Source organism: Camelus bactrianus, chromosome 29, assembly GCF_048773025.1.
Source record: "Camelus bactrianus isolate YW-2024 breed Bactrian camel chromosome 29, ASM4877302v1, whole genome shotgun sequence".
NCBI classification, from domain to species: Eukaryota; Metazoa; Chordata; class Mammalia; order Artiodactyla; family Camelidae; genus Camelus; species Camelus bactrianus.
The window spans coordinates 27,056,980-27,079,099 of record NC_133567.1 but is presented as its reverse complement, the minus strand read 5'-3'; the positions used below and the strand labels follow the sequence as shown (position 1 = coordinate 27,079,099).

General features: G+C 38.1%; 1 protein-coding gene and 1 pseudogene across 1 annotated transcript in view; both read right to left on the bottom strand.

The window, feature by feature from the left end:
* LOC141575549 (uncharacterized) overlaps positions 1–22,120 on the bottom strand; it is a 92,053-nt gene that overhangs the window by 56,947 nt on the left and 12,986 nt on the right. The gene's annotated exons all lie outside the window — the stretch shown is intronic.
* Positions 16,522–17,913, bottom strand: LOC105074018 (insulin-like growth factor-binding protein 2 pseudogene; annotated as a pseudogene).

The window sequence follows — 22,120 nt, the reverse complement described above, 5'->3', positions numbered from 1 at the left end:
AACAGATATTGAGAACAAATTTATTAATATTATAGATAGTAATTTGGGTCTAAAATGCCTTGTTTGAGTAAAGTGACTTTTTGAATAAAATCTGAATATTATAATCATTTCTATCCTCTATTAATAGTGGAAAATGGGTATTATGTATATTCACATTTATATCTGAAACCTGCAGAATAGCCCCTACTTGACAATCATGTCCATCCTCCCCTACTTTTGACATCTTTCCCTACATCTCTTCTCTTTCACTCTACTGTTTAGCTATTTTCTCCTCTGAGAAGTCTTTCCTGCTGTATGCCCTTCCGTTTAGCTTTCAAAATAACCCAACTGCATCATCATACTTCCTATATTGTATAATAGTTGTTGTTTATAAATCTCCCACCTTAGCTTTTATAATGTAGTTGAAGGCGAGGAAAATGGTCAATTCATTTCAGTATTCTCAGCAGCTACTCCGGTGCCTGGGAACCAATGGGCATTACTGAATGGTTAACATCCTAGTCATGCTGTGATTTTACCTTGCCAGTAATGTTAACAATTTTGCCTTGTATGGATTATATTTAGGCCAAAGGAATGGAACAAGTGCCAAATATATTAGCCATTGCTACTCTGTTTCCTTGAAACAATTCTAAGTGTAATGCCAACAGCTGCTATTTTCCCACAGACATGCACCCACATAATTACACCAAAGACACAGAGAAAAGAGACAGAGACTTTTGCTTTTTCTCGGCATTTCCAATGATTTTCCTAAAGGCCACCCTGCCTTGGGCACAATAGATGATGCTTATTTTCCTTGCAGTCATTACACTAATTTTGCACCTGTGTAGAAATGACAACTATATACTGAGTCCATCTCATCACGTTCTCTATCATCACACTGTCTTAATTAAGTAAGCCAATTTGAGGTCCTTATGTCTTCACCTAAAGATTGGAGGCAATGCCTATTTACTGTTTTGAAAATAAACCCAGATAAATCATTTGAATTCTTTCTGTGAAAGGTGTTTAATTCCTTATAAAAGACATGACTAAAATACATTTTTTTCTGATTATTAAGAACATGACTCTAGACACCTATCTATGTAGTTTTAAAGAAGCTTTAAGCAAAATAACCTGTGAAGATGTGATAGGCTTATGAATTGATATTTTGGAGTTACACACACATCTGTGGCTCGCACCAGTCTGGTGTAAGAATGCTTAATTCATTAGGCATACCAGTCGTGTGGAGTATACCAGAGTGTTGTATGTTTCCAGTGTGCATTAAAGGATGTATCAAATGATGATCTGTGAACAAAACTGTACATTAAAGATAATGTCTCTAATTGGGATGCTGAAAAGATATCAGCACAAAAATTGGCATGATTTATCCTATGGGAACAAGAGCCCCAGATATTGTCTCCTCCATCTGTATTTCAACCTAATGATTTCCACATTCCTCTGTCTTGTCTAATGCATTTCAGTCCTAGCAAGCAGGGTAAGATTTTGAAAATAGCAGAAACTGAGCAGTCACAGAAATGATAAATGCTTTTAATTGAAATGTAGTTATGGTGACCTTAATTCAATGGATAGGCTGCGGACAGTTTTACTTTTTAAACTTGTATTTGTAGAAGAACAGCAGTGTTTCTCCAGATGTGACTGGGACCAAGCCATCATTCCATAATCCAAGTAAAATATACTAAGTACTTGTGACCTCCCATGATCGCCACGGTAAGTCCAGAAAACAACATACCAGCTGTCCCTGATTTTGCTTTTTTTCCCTGCTTTTCTTCTAGTCAAACTTCTTGACTTGGACACAACTTTTCAGCACCTAGGAATGTTTTCACTAATGAGATTACACCAGCCTTCACTGATTCTTGAAGAAAGTAGCTGTTACTTTTAAATTTCAACAAATCAAGTCTTTTTTTCCTTGTAACTTCCTCAAATCCTGACAGAGAACTTAGTTTCCTTTAAAAAGTCCAGAAATGTGACTTTCAAATATTCCTAGATTATGAGTTGGTCTGTATTTAAATCTACAGAACTATCGTGATTCTTAAATAAGTGCCCCAGTAAACACAGATTATAAGCACATTCTGACAAAAGTATTTTTTCTTCATTAAGTTTTAATTTATGTTTTTACTGGTAGAAATTATTATATGTATCATATATATATAAATGTATTTAATTAGAAGTGATCATTTATCTCCAGTTTTGTTGAAATTTTCAAAAGGTTCACAGTTTCTTTGCTCCCTCTGTAGATTACAACACTTCTGAGTCTCCAAGAAGCAGACAGACAGAATCACTCTTAAATATGAACTCAGCAGGTGAAGCAGGCTCCTTTGATCAGTCTTACTTATACCTGCTCCTTGATCCGTTTCTAATATAGACAGAATTTTTAAAGGATATAAATACCATATATATTAAGTCTTATTTTCCTTTTGGGTGTAAATATATATAAAGTTCTATATAATAATCCATAACATTATACCTACATAATCATACATTTCAATACATTTGTATTTCACCTATTATTACTTAATACTTTATTAACTTAATTTTCACTTATTTTTTAATCTACACAAAGACTGACAAACCACATTTTCTAAGATAAAGACAATCTTTTTAATGTGGTTAAGATATAGCAAATGATATATACTACAATAAAGGAAATATTCTAGGTGATGATTTATCATATTTAAGCCAAAACTGTATGCCTAAACAGCTATTCCAATTTAAAAACTACATGGTACACACACATTTTAAGTGTATTTATAATGTTAAATTATTTAAATTGCATGTGTATCTATTAGACATAATATAAATTTTAACTATACATAAAGTCTAACTTTTTAAATATAATTACCAACTAAAGTTAATTTCTTTTCTATTGCCTATAATAAGCTTAATGCACCAAAATATTGTCAAGCAAAAGCTCATTCAAATTAAAATTTGCCTAATCAAACAAAAAATGTATCATATCTAAAGCCAAAAGTTCTTAATACAAAATAACTTTCATCTAGCAATAGTTTCACAAATGCAATTCAATCCATTATAAGGTAGGATGGAGTTTCTTTAGCTATACAGAACCTTTGGGTATTTTTCTAGGATTATATGAATTAGAAAGTTAACTGTAATAGTGTCTAAAGTTACAATCTCCAATTTCTGGATTTTTAAACATTTATGTTTATTCATACCACATACTTTCCTCTGTAATTTCAAAGTGATTGAATTCTAATTTTTAGCTTGAACACTGATCTCTAGAAATGAAGGTTTGTGTGATTCAGTATCCTGTTTCTAAAATTTAAATCGCCAATGAGTTTTATTATTTTCAGACTAATAAGAATTAATAAGAATAATCAGTATTACTATAATAAAGCAAAACAAAAGAAGAAACAGGCAGCATTAACATAAAATAATAACAAATTTAATATTGGCCAAAGGATCAAAATTAAAAAGAAATGGGATATTAAATCTCTATTCTTTTTTTTTTTTTTTTTTTCAGGGACATGCCAGGTGTTTAATGGGTGCCTGGCGCTGCCTGCCAGGGCTGTCCATCCCCACAACGCTGGGGTTCTGGGCCCCAGCACCCCTCACCCAGACATTTCGCAGACAATCCAGCCACACACCCAGCTAGAGGAACCGGAAGAAACCGGCTGCACCTTCCCCAGGTGAGGGGAGGGCAAAGTTCCATTTTAAAAGAGAAAAGGCCTTGCATAAAAAAAGGTCTCAAGAGAAAATCACCACAAAAGGGGAAAAGAGCCTCCGTAAAACCCACACGTTCTACACTGAAAACAAAGTAATAGGTTAAAATACTGCATTTAAAAAAAACCTTGAGAAAGGGTGCAGACTTCAAGTTGCTTCCATGTCGTGGTCTTCGGGGTCTCCCTCTTGGCCTGCAGCGCTTTGGGGGGCCCGTGCGGCGGAGCGGTGGGTACCGACCCCCACCATTGGGTTGAAGTGCATCAGACTGCCATGTAGCAGACTCTCCCCGAATCCAGCGGCAGCTCTCGGCCAGGAGCCGTTCTCCCCCAGCTCTGGCCAGTGAGGCCCTCAGGGTGGCCGGGGCCGTCCCTCAGCCCATCGGGGGGCACACAGGAGGCCTCGCCGAGGCTTTGTGCCTCCCCTCCCATGTCCCTGCTCCCTGCCTGTTGGCTCGCCTGGGATTTAGCCTCCCTCCCCCGCTCCGAGCACCAGCTGGACCCCGGGAACTGGGGCCTCGCCGTGGCCCAGCGGGGGCAGCGGCGGCTCCCCCCGCGGGCCTGGTCGGAGCCCGGGGGAGGCGGGGGCTGCTCCTCCCCCGCCCGGAGGCGGCGTGGCTGCGGCTGCGGCTGCGGCTGCGCCTGTCCTCCGGTGCACCGCTCCGGCAGGACCTTGGTGGGCTTCTTGTCCGCCCACTCCCTGGGCGCGCCGTGGCTCAGCAGCCAGCCCGTGAGGTCCTAGTGTGTCGGGTCGGGGCCCAGCATGAGCTTGGCGCGGCCAGGCTGGCTCTGGCGCCAGAGCAGGCCGACGTCGGCCATGGTCTGGATCTCCATCACGGCCCCCAGCACCGCATGCCCTTGACCAGCAGGCTGACCAGCAGAGCCGCAGCTCGGAGGGAGCCGCCGTCAGCAGGCGCCGCTGCAGCCCCTGCGTGAAGCGCACGTCCTCGGGCGCCGGGCGCTCGGGCTCGCCGGGCAGGGTTGACTCTCGGTAGATCCAGTCCAGGAGGCGCGGCCCCCGCACCAGCTGGATGCCCTCCTCCATGGCGGTCCAGGGCCTGAAGGGCAGCCTGGAGGCCTCGAAGTGCAGGAAGGACTCCCAGTGCTGGCCCCAGGCCAGCAGCGTCCGGCAGCCGCCCCGCAGGGCCTGGCAGCGGTGGTTGAAGACGGCATCGCCGGTCAGGTCGCCCAGCACCACCAGCCCCCCCGGAATTCAGGGACAGCGCCAGGACAGCCCCCTGGTCATACACCCGCAGGAGAGATAAAAACAACATCTTAACTTGTCTTGCTTTCTCACAATGATTAAGACTGGAATATAGGGAAGGGGAGGGTATAGCTCAAGTGGCAGAGGGCGTGCTTAGCATGCATGAGGTCCTGGGTGCAACTCCCAGCACCTCCTCTAAAAATAAGTAAGTAAATAAACCTAATTACCTCCCCCCTCCCCTGCCAAAAAAGCAAAAAAGACTGGAACACAGGGACTCAAACACTTCCCTAACCAAGGTCCGTATTTTGATAGGAAAGCACAAAGGAAAAAAAATCTGACAGGAGTAATTCTCATTCTTTCTTTCTTTCTTTCTTTCTTTCTTTTTCTTTCTTTCTTTCTTTCTTTCTCTCTCTCTCTCCCTCTCTCTCTCTCTCTCTCTCTCTCTCTCCCTCCTCTCTCTCTCTCTCTCTCTCTCTCTCTCTCTCTCTCTCTCTCACCAGCACATACATACAATTGCAATTAGTGCATGCCATTTGTATTATAAATATACATATAATTAACTTGAAAACTTAAAATTAACAATCTGGATTATTTGGCTTCTTTAGAAACATTATATAATAAATATTAACTATAAGAGAAATTGTAATACAAAAAAACTAGTTCTTTTTAAGGACCTTATTTGCTAGTCAGAATATAGTTACTGAACCTTAATGCCAAACAGTTACGTTAAATCTGTTTAAATACACACACAGGAAAAATAAAGAGAAATCCGTAAGAATGGCTTATTCACAGATATTCTTTGTGTCAAATTCAGTGCAATGCCAAAGATGTAAATTTTATGTGGTGTTATGCGTAATATTAAAATGTTGCTAATTTTTAGTAACAGTAAATCTTAACGTGAACTATAATATCTGGTTTAAACTATAATGCAGAAATAATTTCAAATACTATGAAATACATACAAAAGGAAGTTGTGCAGTCCACTTCTAATGAAATGGATAACTGAAGCAATTACTCAGATAATACAAATATATAATTACCTGTATATTTTAAATAAAAACTATTTTGAAATCTTTCTTTTTCATCTTCAACTTGCATCTATAGATGCAAATTAGAAATTATGAGACCAAAACTATGCACTCAAGCAGGTTGAAACTACGAATATCATAACTGAACATCAGAGTTTAAATTCGAAAATAGAGTAGAAGTGCTTGATAGAGGAGAGCAGCAAATCAAACTTCAGGATATAAAACACCATTTAGGGAGCTCAACTCAGTCGCCTGGTTAAAACATTTTTAAATAAATAAATAATACTAAGCTCTCAAATATACTTGAGTCTTTACCAAAGCTAAATCTTCACTGGTTGTGGCAACATTCTGTCTTCATTTTCCTTCATATCAGTGATTGTAAAATTTTCCTTTAATGTGATTTGACTGTAAAGCTGTAAATGCCTAAAATATTATTTTTGTCTTATTTAACTCTCTCAGGTTATGTCTGCTCCAGTGACCATCAAATGCTAAAAGAACTTGTGTTTCAAAGGACAGATTCTGGACTTCTGAATGTCATGATCCATTTTTCCTGTATTAAGATGATGGGAGATAAGAGCGGTGATTAGAAAGGCAGTTGTTGGAGGAATAAAGAGTAGTTTGTTTTGAAAGCTATGACTGCTCAATAGTTGTATAAAATGGGCAAGTCTTTTCTACATTGTGAGCCTTAATTTTCATATTCTAAAAAGGGCAAAGAACAATAATATTCCTCATTGGTTTTTTCTATCTATTTGTTTTTAGAATTGAGAGGGAATGTGTACAACTGCTTGGAGTATCAAATTAAATTTGACACTCATAATGAATAATCATGAAGTTGGATTATCAAGCTACTCTATAACAGTAACTTATGTAGTAAAAAACACACCACAGTACCCTTTCTTTCCCATTCATATTGTCTCTCTCTTCTCTATCTCTTTCCGACTAGCCAGTTTCAATGGAATATTAAAATTATTATGAAGTAAATGTATCTGGCAAATTCATGTCTGTTGTGAACTTCTCACTTGCTAAATTTTAATAAACTATTTTCCCAGGACTTGTTTATTGCTAAGCTTAGTTTTATGTGCATTTGAAACACTCACAGGTGACTGACAAACATTACAGAGCTACAGAGGACATGTTGTTAACACTCTATCTCAAAGCATCTTGGTGTTTGGAATCACAGAGGAAATAGTGGGTGACCATCACGTACCAAAAATCATCCTACTGTACAAAGGACAGGCATCATCACTCACAGAAGGTAACGCATCACTCACAGCCAGAAGTTTCACTTAACTGGAAGAGACCTTTATGGTCCAGCTCCACAGAAGTTTCTCCCAAAACTCTAATGAAGCAATCACATATACTTGTATTGTTTCAAATAAATTTTTTTAAGTAGAAGAGTCTCCAGTTTATACTTTTAATTTATATTCAAATATCTAATTCCCTAGTCTCATGTTTCCAGTAGCCTAATATGCATCTCCACTGTGATACATAATTTTAAAGAGAGGGATTGAGGATGGGAAAGAGAAAAGGAAGTACAGTGAACGGCAAAATCTTAAGCAACACATTCTTGGAGAGAGAAAGAGAAGCGGGGTAAAGTCTAGGCGGGACTTGGAAATACCTGAATCTGTTAAGAGGAGAGAGCTGAGCCATGTGTAGTAAGAAAGCACAGCAGAATTAGGCTGATGTCATCTGAAATGTTTTCATTCCTCTGGCATGAGGTCACAAGAGGTTTTAGTATTATCTGATTAATCAGGTAATACTAAAGTAGGTTTACATTTGGTGTTTCTTCATCACAACTAAGGAAAAGCTAACAGAATTTTAAATTCACTACTTGGTTCCAAAACCAAGTCCATCATATCCACCTCTATCTCCACCAACTGACAAGTTAGCAACTCCTTATTTCCATCAATGATACATGTTCTTTGTCACTACATTAAGAATCTGAGAACTGTGTTTCTTTTTTGGGGGGGACTTATACTAAAAACCATTTATTATTTATCTTAAATTCAAACTTCTAAAATTGATGTACAGTCAGTTTACAATGTTAGGTCAATTTCTGGTGTACAACACAATGCTTCAGTCATACATGAACATACATATTTTCATGTTCTTTTTCACTATAAACTACAAGATATTGACTATATTTCCCTGTGCTACACAGTATAAAGCTGTTTATCTATTCTATATATACCAGTCAGTATCTGCAAATCTCCAACTCCCAGTTTACCCCTTCCCACCCACCCCTTGCAAGCACAAGTCTGTATTCTATGTCTGTGAGTCTGTTTGAGAACTGTGTTTTACTTCAGTCCTCAACAAAAACTATTCAGCTGCTACAAACTCATAGATTCCACTTAGTTCCTGGCCCTAGTATCTCTAGCCTCGCTTGATGTGGAGAACTGAAAAGCCCACAAACCATGTAGATGATCTTGGGCTAGAAACGTAACCTCAGTACATTTATCAACAAAATCAGGATAGTAAATCATGGATTCTTTGGAGATTCTTGCAAGGATCAAATGAGAAAATGTGTGAAAAAAGCACATACTACAGTGCTCTAAACGTATTCAAAATGTAATTTAGTTGTCTCTCATGGAAGTGTTGTTCTAAACAAAACACTGCATTTACTGGGTTCACAATATCCCTTCTTTTAAAATTCCTCCCCTCCTTTCAGGATGAATCATGTGTTATACTGCGTCCTGAACACACCTAGGATACTTCCACCCGGCTCTAAACTTACCCTTCTCTGAAGCAGTATTATACTATCTCTGCCTAGTATTTTTCTCCTAGGATTGTACCATTCACTCTAAAGGACCATGTTCTTCTTCAATCCATGGGCTAATGGATTTTTTAATACCCCTGCAGTAACTAATATGGTGACCTGTACTTAATAGATGCTCAGAAATATTTGTTTGGCTTAACTGTATTGACCTGTTCCAAACTTCAGAAAAAAATAAGTTTCACAACCCGAGGGTTTTGTTTGTTTGTTTGTTTTAATTTTCCTATTCCAGAGTGAGTTTCTAAAATGATTCTCAACCTAAATCTGCATCAGCATGACCTGGAGAGTATTTTCAAACAACAAACAAATATTTAGACTGCACCCCAAGCTTCTTGAAACAGAATGTGGAGAGGTAATATTTTGAGAAAAGATCTCCAGGGGATTCTCATGTAAGCTTTCAGTTGAGACCACTGCTGTAAATGGTCCACAGTGTGTCTGGCAATAAGAAAATTTCAATACATTTTGATCTTGAGCACAGGACATGATCAAGATTTTCTATTTCATAGAATGGATATGTCATTTATGGTCGTCACAGAGATATGGAAAGTGTTCTTGAATATAAGCACAAAGAAAAACCTTTTAAATAAGGCTTGAAAATCTTTGCAGATATAGGTGGTAAAAGTACCTGAAGTCATGAATATATAAATCAATGTAGTATTTTATCCAGTAGATTGATGGTCAAAAAGATTACCGTGAATGAGGAAAAGAGGTGAGGCTTTCTTGTCTTTTCTTCCTTGGAAACCTCAACATATTTCTCACACATATTATAATATAAATAAGCTGTATTTTACATTTTTCTTTTTGTTACAAAATTACAAACTGTAAGATAGGTCACAGTATACCATGAAATAACAAAAATAACAAAAACAATGCTGAGTTGCTTCAGAGTTGAATAACTGAATCTATTCTGTATACAACTGTCAGTCTCTCAAAATGCTGTTGAAAACTCTTTCTTTCATCATTCTTTGGCCAAAAGAATCCTTAGAGAAACCATTCTTCAATGTTTTGAATATAACAGAAGCAGGAATTTGTTCACTTTAAGGACAAACACTAAGGATACTTAGAGATCCTAAGATTCATAGGAACTTAAATCAAAATGATCAGCAATAAAATAGGTATTACCTCATGTTTTATGAGGAATAAAGTGCTGGTAAGTTTCCTCTTTCTTGTTGCTCAACTTTAAAACAAGACCTAGAATCCTACATATGGAAATCACAGATTGACTTTAAATATGCTTTAGATGCTTTTGTCTCTTGAACTAGTAAGATGAAAGGACAAAACATATTCATTAAATTAGTGAGAAAAAATTTAATATGTAGTTTCTATAAAGTAGAATTGGAATTTTGGAACAAATGGGTAATCTGGGAGCCAATCTAACTTTTGCCAGCTCATTCACACTTAACTCTAAGCATCTATTCTTGGAATATAAGCATTTCACTTATCTGATCTTCCCAAGATTCTCTGGAGCAACCACAATTCCTGGATTTAATTTAGAAAATACTAGATTCTAACTCAGTAAAAAGACACCACATTTTCCATCGACAGCTAATCAAATTACTATTAGTAATATTTGTAGCTACTGCCAAAGATTTTCTAGATATAATCCTTTGTTATGTATCCTCCATTGTGCATCTGTCTCAGAGGTAAATTCTCTGCTTGTTGACTTAATCACCTCTCAACCCCACAGATAAAGAGGGATGAATTGGATTAGGAATTGAGCTGTCTAGGAATATTGTAGAAGTAGAGTTGGCATGTCAAATTTACTTTTTATAATGTTGCTATTTCTAGACATTTGGTTGCTATCTTAAGAGTTCATGGTAAAATTTTGAGAATACAGAAATGCACAAAAAATTAAAAGGGTAATTAATCACACTATCCATAGATAACCTTGCTGATGGTTAGTGTATATTTTCTGTTTACATATTTTAAGAACATTTTCCAGATACAGTATATAAAGCTGCAGTGTCCAATAAGGGAGACATTAATAAAATGCAGGCATTGATCACTTGAAAATGTGGCTACCAGAAGCTGGAGTAGCCCACCAGCAGACTGGCACCAGCCTTGGGCCCTCTAGGCCTTGCAGGCACTGGCTTCAAACCCACCCTGCCTACTAGTGGGGTCAGGCACAAGCTCCAGCCCCTCTCCATAGGGCCCTGCAGCTGGATGCCCTGGGACTGGGCCTTGCCAGTTAGTGGGCCCAAACTGGCCATGGGCCTTCCAAGGTCCCTCATCCAGTGGACCAGAATCCAGCCCCCACCACCAGCAGCTAGAACAAGCCCTGGGAACTCACAGGCCACAAAGCCTCCAGTATTAGAACCCAACCCCATCCAGCAGCAGGCTACTTACTAGTCATGACACAAGGCAAGGCCTGACAGCCAACCAGGAGAGCAGCCAGCCATGCCTACCAGACTTCCCACAATAGCTGGCACTGATACAACAGGGGGGTCCACACTGCTCATATAGGGGGCACCCCCAGAGCATAGATCTCTGGTGACCAGAGGGGTGTATGCCCCTGGGCTGCATAGGCTATCTCCAACATAAGCCACCTCTCCAAGACTGAGAAACATAACCAACCTACCTAAACATAGAAATTAACATAGAGAATTAGGCAAAAGGAAGAGACAGAAGAATATATTCCAAATGAAAGAATAAGATAAAGAGTCAGAAGAAGAAATAAATGAACTGGAAAAAAGAAACATATCCCGAAAGCATTCAAGGTAATGATCATAGAGATCCTCAAAAATTTGGGAGAAGAAAGTATGAACACAGTGAGAAGATCAATAAAGAATTGGAAAATATAATGAAGAACCAAACAGAGCTGAAGAATACAATAACTGAAATAAAAAAATCACTAGAAGGATTCGGTGGTAGATTAGATGATAAAGAGGGACACATCAGCAAACTGGAAGAAAGAACAGCGAAAATCGCCCAAGCTGAACAGAAAAAAAGAAAAAAAAGATTTTCATAAAATGAGAACAATTTAAGGTGTTATCGGAATACCACTAAGTGTACTAACAGTCACATTCTATATAGGGGTTCCAGAGGAACAAGACAGAAATAAAGGCAGAGAACTTAACTGAAGAAATGATAGCCAAAAACTTCCCTAACTTAGAAAAGTAAATAGATATCCAGGACCTAGAAGCACAGAGAGTCCCAAACAAGATGAACCCAAAGAGGTCCGCACCAAGAAACACTAATTAAAGTGGCAAAAAATGATGATAAGGAGACTCTTAAAAGCAGCAAGAGGAAAGTGATGAGTTGCATACAGGGGAGCTCCATAAAGACTATCAACAGACTTTTTAGAAGAAACTTGGCAGGAAGGGAGTGGAAGGATATATTTAAAGTGATAAAAGGAAGAAATGTACAACCAAGTATACTCTACTTGACAAGGATATCGTTCAAATTTGAAAGAGAGATAAAGAGTTTCATAGGCAAGCAAAGCCAAAAAAGAGTTCAGCACAACTAAACTGATTTTATAAGGAATATTAAAGGAACCTACTTAAGTTCAAAAGAAAAGACCACAACAAGAAATACGAAAACTAGGAAAGGAAAAATCACATTGGTAAAGGCATACATATGGTAAAGGTAGTAGATCAAGCATTTATAAAGTCAGTAGGAAGGCTAAAGGACAGAAGTAGAGAAATCACCTATACTGAAAACAAGCAGTGAAGAGATACGCAAACAAAAAGATGTGAAGCATGGTTTCAAAAATATTAAACGTGGCAGAGGGAGGAATAAAATGAAGTTAAGAGATTATCAATTTGAGATAATCATAAATATATAATCAGAAACAAAAAACTTATAATAAATGCATACATGCAAAAGAAATCCAAATACAACATTAAAGATAGTCATGAAATCACAACAGAAGAGACCAAAAGAAAAAGGAAGAAGCAAAAAAGAACAAAAACATCCAGAAAACAATGAACAAAGTGGAAATAAGTACATCCCAACCAATAATTACTTTAAATATAAGCAAACTAAATGCTCCAATCAAAGGATACAGAGTATGTTAACTCTAAGCCCACTTTGGGGAGAGTTTTTAATCATAAATCAAGGCTGAAGTATGTCAAAAGTTTTTTTGCATCTATTGAGATGATTATATTGTATTTATTCTTCAGTTTGTTCATGTGATGTATCACATGGATTGTCTTGCATATATTGAAAAATCCTTGTAATAAGTCCCACATGATCGTGGTGTATGATCCTTTTAATGTATTGATGGATTTGTCTTGCTAATATTTGCTGAGGGTTTTTTTTCATCTATGTTCATCAGTGACATTAGCCTGTAATTTCATTTGTTGTGGTATCTTTGACTGGTTTTGGTATCAGGGTGAAATGCTTCACAGATGAGTTTGGAAGCGTTCTTTCCTCTGAAAGTTTTCCAAATAGTTTGAGTAGGGTGGGTGTTGACGTTTCTCTAAATGTTTGGTAGAATTCAGCTGTGAAGCCACTGGGTCCTGGACTTTTGTTTGTTGGCAGTTTTTTAATTGCTAATCCAATTTCAAACTAATCATTGGTTTGTTCATATTTTCTATTTCCTCCTGGTTCTGTTTAGGGAGAAAGTACATTTCTAAGAATTTGTTCATTTCTTCTTAGTTGTTCACTTTATTGGCATACAATTGGTTCATAGTAGGTGCCATATATGGCAAGCCCACAGCTAACATCATACTCAGTGGTGAAAAGCTGAAAGCATTTCTCTAAGATCAGGAACAAGGTCCACTCTCTCCACTTTTATTCAACATAGTATTGGCAGTCTTAGCTGCAGCAATCAGACAAGAAAAAGAAATAAAATGAATTCAAATCGGAAAGGAAAAAGTAAAACTGTCACTGTTTGCAGATGACATGATATTATACATGGAAAATCCTAAATACATCACCAGAAAACTACTAAAGCTCACTACTAAAGCTCATCAATAAATTTGGTAAAGTTGCAGGATACCAAATTAATATCCAGAAATCTGTGCATTTCTATATACTAACAACAAACTATAAGAAAGAACAATTAAGGAAATGATCTCATTTACCATGGCATCAAAAAGAATAAAATACCTAGGAATAAACCTACCTAAGGTGGTAAAAGACCTGTACCTGGAAAGCTGTAAGACACTGATGAAAGTAACTGAAGATGATACAAACAGACGGAAAGATACACTGCATTCATGGATTGGAAGAACTAATATAGTTTAAATGACAATACTGCCCATGGCAATCTACAGATTCAGTGCAATCCCTATCAAAATACCAATGATATTTTTCACAGAACAAGACAAATAATTTTAAAATATGTATGGAAACACAAAAGACCCTGAATATCCAAAAGGTCTTGAGAAGAACAGAGCAGGAGAAATCATGCTCCTTGACTTCAGACTGTACTAAAAAGCTACAGTAATTGAAGCAGTATGGTACTGTACAAAAGCCGACACATAGATCAACAGAAGAGAAAAGAGATCCAAGAAATAAACCCATACACTTATGGTCAATTATTGTACGACAAAGAGGGCAAGAATATAACACAGAGAAGACAACCTCTTCAATAAGTGCTGTTGGGAAAACTGGACAGTTTCATGTAAAATAAGGAAACTGGAACATCTCCTCACACCATACAAAATAAATTCAAAAAGCAATAAAGAATTAAATGTAAGACTGGAGACCATAAAACTCCCAAAAGAAAACATGGGCAGAACACTCTTTGATATAAATTGTAGCAATATTTTTCTTTTTGGTTTTGTCCCCTAAAGCAAAGGAAATAAAAGCAAAAATAAACAAATGGAACCTAGTTAGACCTAAAAAGTTCTGCACAGCAAAGAAAACCATCCAAAAAATTAAAAGACAACCTACTTAATGAGAAAAAATATTTGCTAATGATATGATCGATAAAGGGTTAATATCCAACATGTATAAACAGCTCATACAACTCAACATCCAAAAAAAAAAAAAAATACACACACAAACAACCCAATTAAAAGATGAGCAGAAGACCTGAATAGACATTTTTCCAAAGAAGATATACAGACGGCCATCAGGCACATGAAAAGATACTCAACATCATTATTCATGACAGAAATGCAAATTAAAACCACAGTGAGACATCACCTCACATCAGAATGGCTGTCATTAAAAAGAACACAAATAACAAATGTTAGTGAGGATGGGGAGGAAAAGGAACCTTCATGTACTGTTGGTGGGGATGTACACTGGTGCCACCACTGTGGAAAAAACACTATGGGGGTTTCTCAAAAAACTAAAAATAGTTACCATATGATCTAGCAATTCCACTTCTGGGTGTATATCTGGAAAAAACAAAATCATCAATCCAAAAAGATACATGTACCCCAATATTCTTAGCAGCTTTATTTACAATTGTCAAGATATGGAAGCAACCTGTGTCCATCAACAGGTGAATGGACAAAAATGATGTGGTATATGTGTACATGGAATACCACTCAGTGGTATAAAAGAATAAAAATTTTGCCATTTGTAGCAACATGGACTCAGAATATATTATGCTATATGTCAGGCAGATATAAGTCAGGAAGATAAAAACAAATAGTGCATTATATCATTTAAATACAATCTTAGAAAATAAAACAAAGTAGGGAATTCAACAAAAAGAAAATAGACTCACAGATACAGAAAACTAGTGATTACCAGTGGGACGAGGGAAGGGGGAAGGGCAATATGGAGGTAGGGGATTAAGAGTTACAAACTATCATGTATAAAATAAGAAGTAAGCTAAAAGGATATATTGTATACCACGGGGAACGTAGTCAGTATTTTATAATAACTGTAAGTGAAGTATAACCTTAAAAGTTGTGCCTAACTATGTTGTACACCTGTAATTTACAGAATACTGTACATCAACTATATCTCAAAAAAAAAAAAAAAAACCCCAAAAAGATTTCATACCTGATACCCCCACCAAAGAAAATGACTCAGAGTAGATTAATGGATTAGTAACAATACCCACACATATGCTGCCTAAAAAGAGCCTCACTTTAGTTCTAAGGACACACCCATACTGAAAGCTGAAGGGACAGAAAATGGTATTCAATGGGAATGGAAACGAAAAGAAAGCTAGGGTAGCAATACTTGCATCAAAGGAGACTTTTAGAATAAAACTAAGATTATAACAAGAGACAAAGAAGGACAATCTCTATAACTAGGGATTGATTTGGCAAGAAGATATAATAATTGTAAATAAGTATGTACCCAATCTAGAAATATCTAATAGATAAAGCAAACATTAACAAGAATAATGGGAGAAATTGGCAGTAACATAATAATAGTTATTATTAGGTACTTCATTAGCAGGGTACTTTTTACCACATTTACATCAATGGACAGATTATCCAGGCAGAATATCAATGAGGAAACCCTGGCTTTAGGACACATTAGAGCAGATGGATTAATAGCTGTATGTAGGACATTCTATCTAAAAGCAGTAGAATACACATTCTTTTCAAGTGCTCATGGGATGTACTTCAGGACTGATATGCTAGGCCACAAAACAAGTCTCAATAAATTTAAGACAACAGAAATTGTATACAGCATCTTTTCCAACTACAACTGTATGAGAAAGAAGGAAGAGAGGAAAAGAACAGAGGGAGGAAGAAAGGAAGGAAAGGAAGAAAGAAAAAAGAGAAAGGAAAGGAAGACGGGAAAAACACAACATGCGGCATCTAGAAAACAAGCTAGAAACATTTTGGACAAATACAGCAGTGGTCTCAGCTGGAGGCATGTGCGAACAAATCTCACAATGTTGAAGACAGCCAGAAACAAAATTACTACGTAATTTCATCTATAAAAAATTCAAAAACACTCAACACTAGTTTTTTTCCCCTTCCTTCCTTTAATCTTAAGCAAAAGAGACACAGGGGTTCAAAAGTAAAAATTTATTTTTCCCCCTCTCCCAAACCTTTGCCCCAGCTCCGCCACTGTAACCACCCCCTTCCTCCCCAGCAGGGATGGGAGGAGGGAGGATGCAGGCATCCCCAGCTGGGGAGGGGGAAGGCGGGGGGGGGGTTGTGCTGAGCTCGGTGCTGGTCTCTTTCCAAATATAAATACACATCTCAGAACTCCTGGAAAATCCTTCCCCACCCACCATGCTCTGGAGAGGAGGGATGGGGGTGGGGAGTGCCAGGCACCTGCTGGCTGTGATTTACTGCATCCGCTGGGTGTGGACCCTAGGAGACCCTGCTGCTCATTGTGGAAGAGATGACACTCGGGTCCCCGCGGATGGTGGGGCTCCCTGGATCAGCTTCCCGGTGCTGGGGTTCACACACCAGCACTCCCCACGCTGCCCGTTCAGAGACGTCTTGCGCTGTCTGGGGTTGTGCAGGCCGTGCTTGTCACACTTGGGGATGTGCAAGGAGCAGAGGTGCTCCAGGGGGCCCCACTCATCAGGAAGACGCGTGGAGGAGATCCGCTCCAGGACCTGGTCCAAATCCTGCTGGCAGGGGGTCCTGGCAGGTGGTGGCTGCAGCTTCGTGGGCTCCTCCAGGCCGAGGTGACGTTTGCCACCCTTGCCCATCTGCTGGTGCTGCTCGGTGACCTCCCGGAACATGGCTGGCTCCTTCATGCCTGACTTCAGGGGCTTCCGGCCGGCACCGCCTCCGCCTCCCAAATTCATGTTCCCGTCCACGTGGTTCTCAGTCAGGCTTCCCTCAGGGTGGTCATCGCCTTTGGCTGCGACCTGCTCGGGGCTGGCACGGTACTCGGCATTGCGGGGCTTTCTGCAAGTGCCCTCGCCCAGGACCAGCGCCTGCAGGGGCCGCCAGGAGCCCGGATGGGAACAGCAGCGCAGCCCCCGGGCGCAGCGTGGGGTGTACACGCCGCACCGCGCGTCTCCAGCCGGGCGCCCACGGCGCCGCAGCCGCAGCCCGGTGCCCGGACCAGCTCGCGGGGCGCGCGGGCGCAGCCGGCGGCCCGGCCCCGGCGGCGGGAGGCGCGGCGGCGGGGGCTCGCAGGCGGCCAGGCTCTCAGGCCTGCAGGGCGGGCGGCGGGACAGCACCTCCGCGCGCCACCCATGGCCGCCACCGCCCGCGCCCGGTGACAGCAGCGACAGCAGCAACGGGCAGCAAGGGGCCGCACCGTGTTGGTGGCAGCCAGCGGACGGCAGCGAGTTTCGGGTTCTTTCCAACACTAAACTAGTTTTATAGTAACAGATGTCAGAAAAGTGGTTACTTTGCAGGAGGGGAATAGTAAACAAGAAAGGGAAGAGAGTGGCTTCTCCAGTGCTGGTAACGCTGCTTCTTGATGGAGATGCTGTTTACACAGTACACTAAACTGCACCCGCTGTATTTACTGCCTATTTATGCCTGTACACTGACTTACAAAGCTTACTGTAAAAACAGACCCTTTAGTTCCATCTCTTACTATGCTTAGAAAGTCCTTCCAAATTCAGGGATCATTTCATAGTTACCTATTTTCTTAATGTTTTTATCTTTCCCCTTATGTGGAAATTAATTTGGTCCCTACTATAAATTTTGATTAATTCTTAAGTTAGTTTGAATCTTACACATAAATTATTTCAAGTCACATGAAAGTATCTTTTGATTATTTCTCATCTTATTCTTCCTATTCTTATTCAAAAGTAGAAATTACGGTTTTTACTTGTACAGTCTACCTCTTTCATGGGTGCCAATATGAGTTAGTATATAATGTTGAATTCTGAGAGGATTCATTACTAAATCATGTCTACAGACCAAATTAAAAATAACATACTTAGATAACTTGTGTTATTTTCTATGCCAAGAAGTTAATCCTACTCAGCAATGGTGACATTAGAGGTACAAGATGATTTATTTTGGAAAGTGGACTTACAACCCCCATCTTTTTTGACACACATTTATACAATCCCACTCCTGTTCCTTTGCCCTGATTCCTGAGCTTGCCAGAATTTTTTGTCCTATTCTCAAGTTTTTCCCTGTAAGTTCCTTTCCCTCTGTCTCTATGCATACACAAATCTATGACTATAAATCCTCTTTCTTCTATTTCTATGATTCAAACTGATTTCTTTCCCTAAGCTACATTATATGAAATATTTTCTACTGCTGTTATCTTTTTTCTATTCTTTCAGTATGTTTACTTTCTAAAAACATATACCTATTATACTGCCATATAAATTATGATACTGTTGCAAAACAAATACCACTTTCAGCCCAGTAACAAATACATAAACTTTTTTTCATAAGTACCATATTTATTCCATCTTTAACCTAGTGGACACTGCAAGTAAGTACAGAATTAACCTTAGAAAATTCAGTCTACTGACAATAATGGCACATTTTCATCGTTTATTTCTTATGGATACAGGAGTTGGCAATTAACTGGATGACAGCAAGGGAGGGGTCAGTATGATATGATCTCTGACCCTGATAAGTGTGGAAGCCTGGGATTGTGATAATGCCTGGAGATGATACTCAAGGGAGTGAAATCAGTGGAGTCAAAGTAAATACTAGAACACAAAAGCATTTGTCTAATTAGCCACTGTGCAGAGTCTCTTGTGTCCCTTCCTACCATCGCAGTTTCTGAAAAACTTCCCCTAAACAATCTAGGCCACCCCACAATCCAGCAGTTAAAAGGCTGACCCTGGTGAAGACAAAAACTTCCAGGATCCTATTTTCATTGCACAGCTCTCATTTATTTTATCTTTTGCGTTTGTTTTAAATTGAAGTACAGTCTATTTACGATGCTGTTTTAGTGTCTGGTGTACAGCGTGGTGACTCAGTTATACACACACACGTATATATATTCTTTTTCATAGTAGGCTCCTACAAGATACTGAATATAGTTCCCTAGACTAGACAGTAGGACCTTGTCAATTATTTAATTTATACACAGTAGTTAGTATCTGCAAATTTCAAACTCCCCTTTCCCTCTGGTAACACTAAGTTTGTTTTTTATGTCTGTGATTCTGTTTCCATTTTGTAAGTAAGTTCATTTCTGTCTTTTTTTTTTTTTTTAAGATTCCACATAGAAGTGATATCATACAGTATTTGTCTTTTTCTGGCTTACTTCACTTAGTATGATCATCTCTAGATCCATCCTTGTTGCTGCAAATGGCATTATTTCATACATTTTTATGGCTAAGTAGTAGTTCTCATTTATTTTGATAGGTGAGAAACATTTTGAATACCACCCTTGGTAATCTTACAGTGGAATAAAATAAGGGAGGAATTGCTACTTAATTTTAAATGGAACATAATCAAATATTAAAGCTCAGTCTCCTATTTGTAAAATAAAATGTTGACTCTAAAGGTCCCTACATCTCTGATTCTAATATTACCTTATACTAAAATTAGAAATTAACTTATATCCCAAATTTGATTGATAACATCCTAAAGGAGGTAAATAAATTAAATAGTAAGGTGATCAACAATAAAAATTTACACATTAAATGTATTATTTGAATTTGATGATTCTTACATTAAGTTAGTGAAAGTCATCAGAATTTGAACATGGAATAAAGCAGAAATATTGATTAAGCTGTATGACAAGAAGATTATAGATACATGAATATAAAATCTCAGATATCTATAAATGGTAAAAAAACAAAAAGAGAGAGAAAGCAAATGATGGCTGAATTAATGACTAAGTGGCTGAAGTTTCCCTAGAGATAGAAAAGCTCTAACATTATCCAAAATAATTTAACAATTTCAAGTAAAGGGTAGAAGTGAGATACGTAACACACACTGATGGAGGGCTGAGTGTCCATTAGAAAGACAACAGGGTTATCTCATTATCATAGAAGACTATTTGAAATAACACAGCAGGAAGCTACTACATTAAAGGCACTATAATCTTCACTGTGATGAACAGTAAGACAAAATACAGTACTTAAGCTCAAGGAGTTTTACAATTTAATGTGAAAGATAAACCAGAAACAAATAATTTCAGTATAACACACACTATGTTAGATATGCTAATAAATATTCCTAACCGGCAAACACAACACACAGGACAGAAAGAGTAAATAAGTGTAGATGTGTAAGAGAATCTTTTGGACAACAGCATTTAAATTGGGCTTGAATAGAAAACCAACAGGTGAAAATAAACACAGAAGCAGCTTTCTGGGAGTCAAAGCTTTCTAAGCAAATACATTGTAACAGAAGAGTGCAGGGCAAACTCTGAAACTGAATATGAAACTGGCTAGAGTAGCACTTCTCAAAACCTATCCTGCAAATACCTTCTAGTAAAGAGCCAGTGTGAAATGTTTATATCATTTTCTTTAAAATCTTATTAAAAATAAGAAAAGATTTTTTTCTTGAAATACAGATCTGAGAGAATCCAAAATCATTCACAGTGAGTGGAAGAATATTTTAAAAATTAAGAAAAACTAAAATATTGTTTTATAAAAATTGGAGTTTTTTGTTAAGTCACATCATCTGGCAAAGTGTTTAGCACATAAAAAATGTTCAATGACAGTTTCTTCCAAAATTAATTAATAGAATTTCTATTGTATCATAAATAAATTAAAACATACAGAAGTAATATTTGGATTACCACTTCAGGTTTTGAATATAAACTAATTAAATCATTCTTTCATGAGGGAAAAAATAATAGATTGAAGGGAAGAGAGGCACAAAACCCCACAAGCTACATGTGAGAAAAATCATTACTTAAATTTTAGTAGATGAAAGAATAAATAGTATATAGGTAAGTAAAGTGTACATTATGAAATTCCGTTTATTAGCATTTTTAAAAAGTTTCAAAGAAGTGGTAGGTAATGGAATATGGAAAGATAATGATTCCCTATTAATACATGTTTAGGACATTGAAGATGAATTGCAAGCAAACAGAGGGCTATTGTTATGGAAAGATTAATTAGAGTAAGTGAGGAAATTAAATCAGAAAAAATATAAAAGGTTTACATGTGCTCCTCCTAAATGAGTTATAATGCCTTAGACAAATTTAAGTTCCTAGTGAAGGACTGGACCAAGAATCACTGTTATTTCATCTCACGGTGATGCATCATCACAGAAACATCAAATGTATTTATCCAAAATTATTGTCAAAAATGACATACTAGAAAATATTAGCATTCATAGAATGTCACAGATTATTTACTTATGATAAGTATCACTATTTAAAACGACTACATTTGAAAAAAAATACAGAGTGGCAATAATGAAACTTTTACTCTGTTCAGAGGACTTCACAAGCCAGGGTTTTATGACTGGTAGTTTACTAGCTCAGCTGCTTCATCAAATCATTTTCTGGGAGTCACTGATCTACTTGCTGGCCCCTTTACAATCAGTCCCACATTAGAACCACATGGTTTGAATGCAGAGCTGTTCCATTAATGCTCCTTGAATTTTAAATTAAGCTACTAAGTCAGCTGCAGTAGCATGAAGAATTGAAGCTTTTCAAGGACACTACCACTGGTTGCTCTGTAGGGCACACAAGCCAGTTTCTTAGCTTTTCAATTGATAAAATGAGGTTT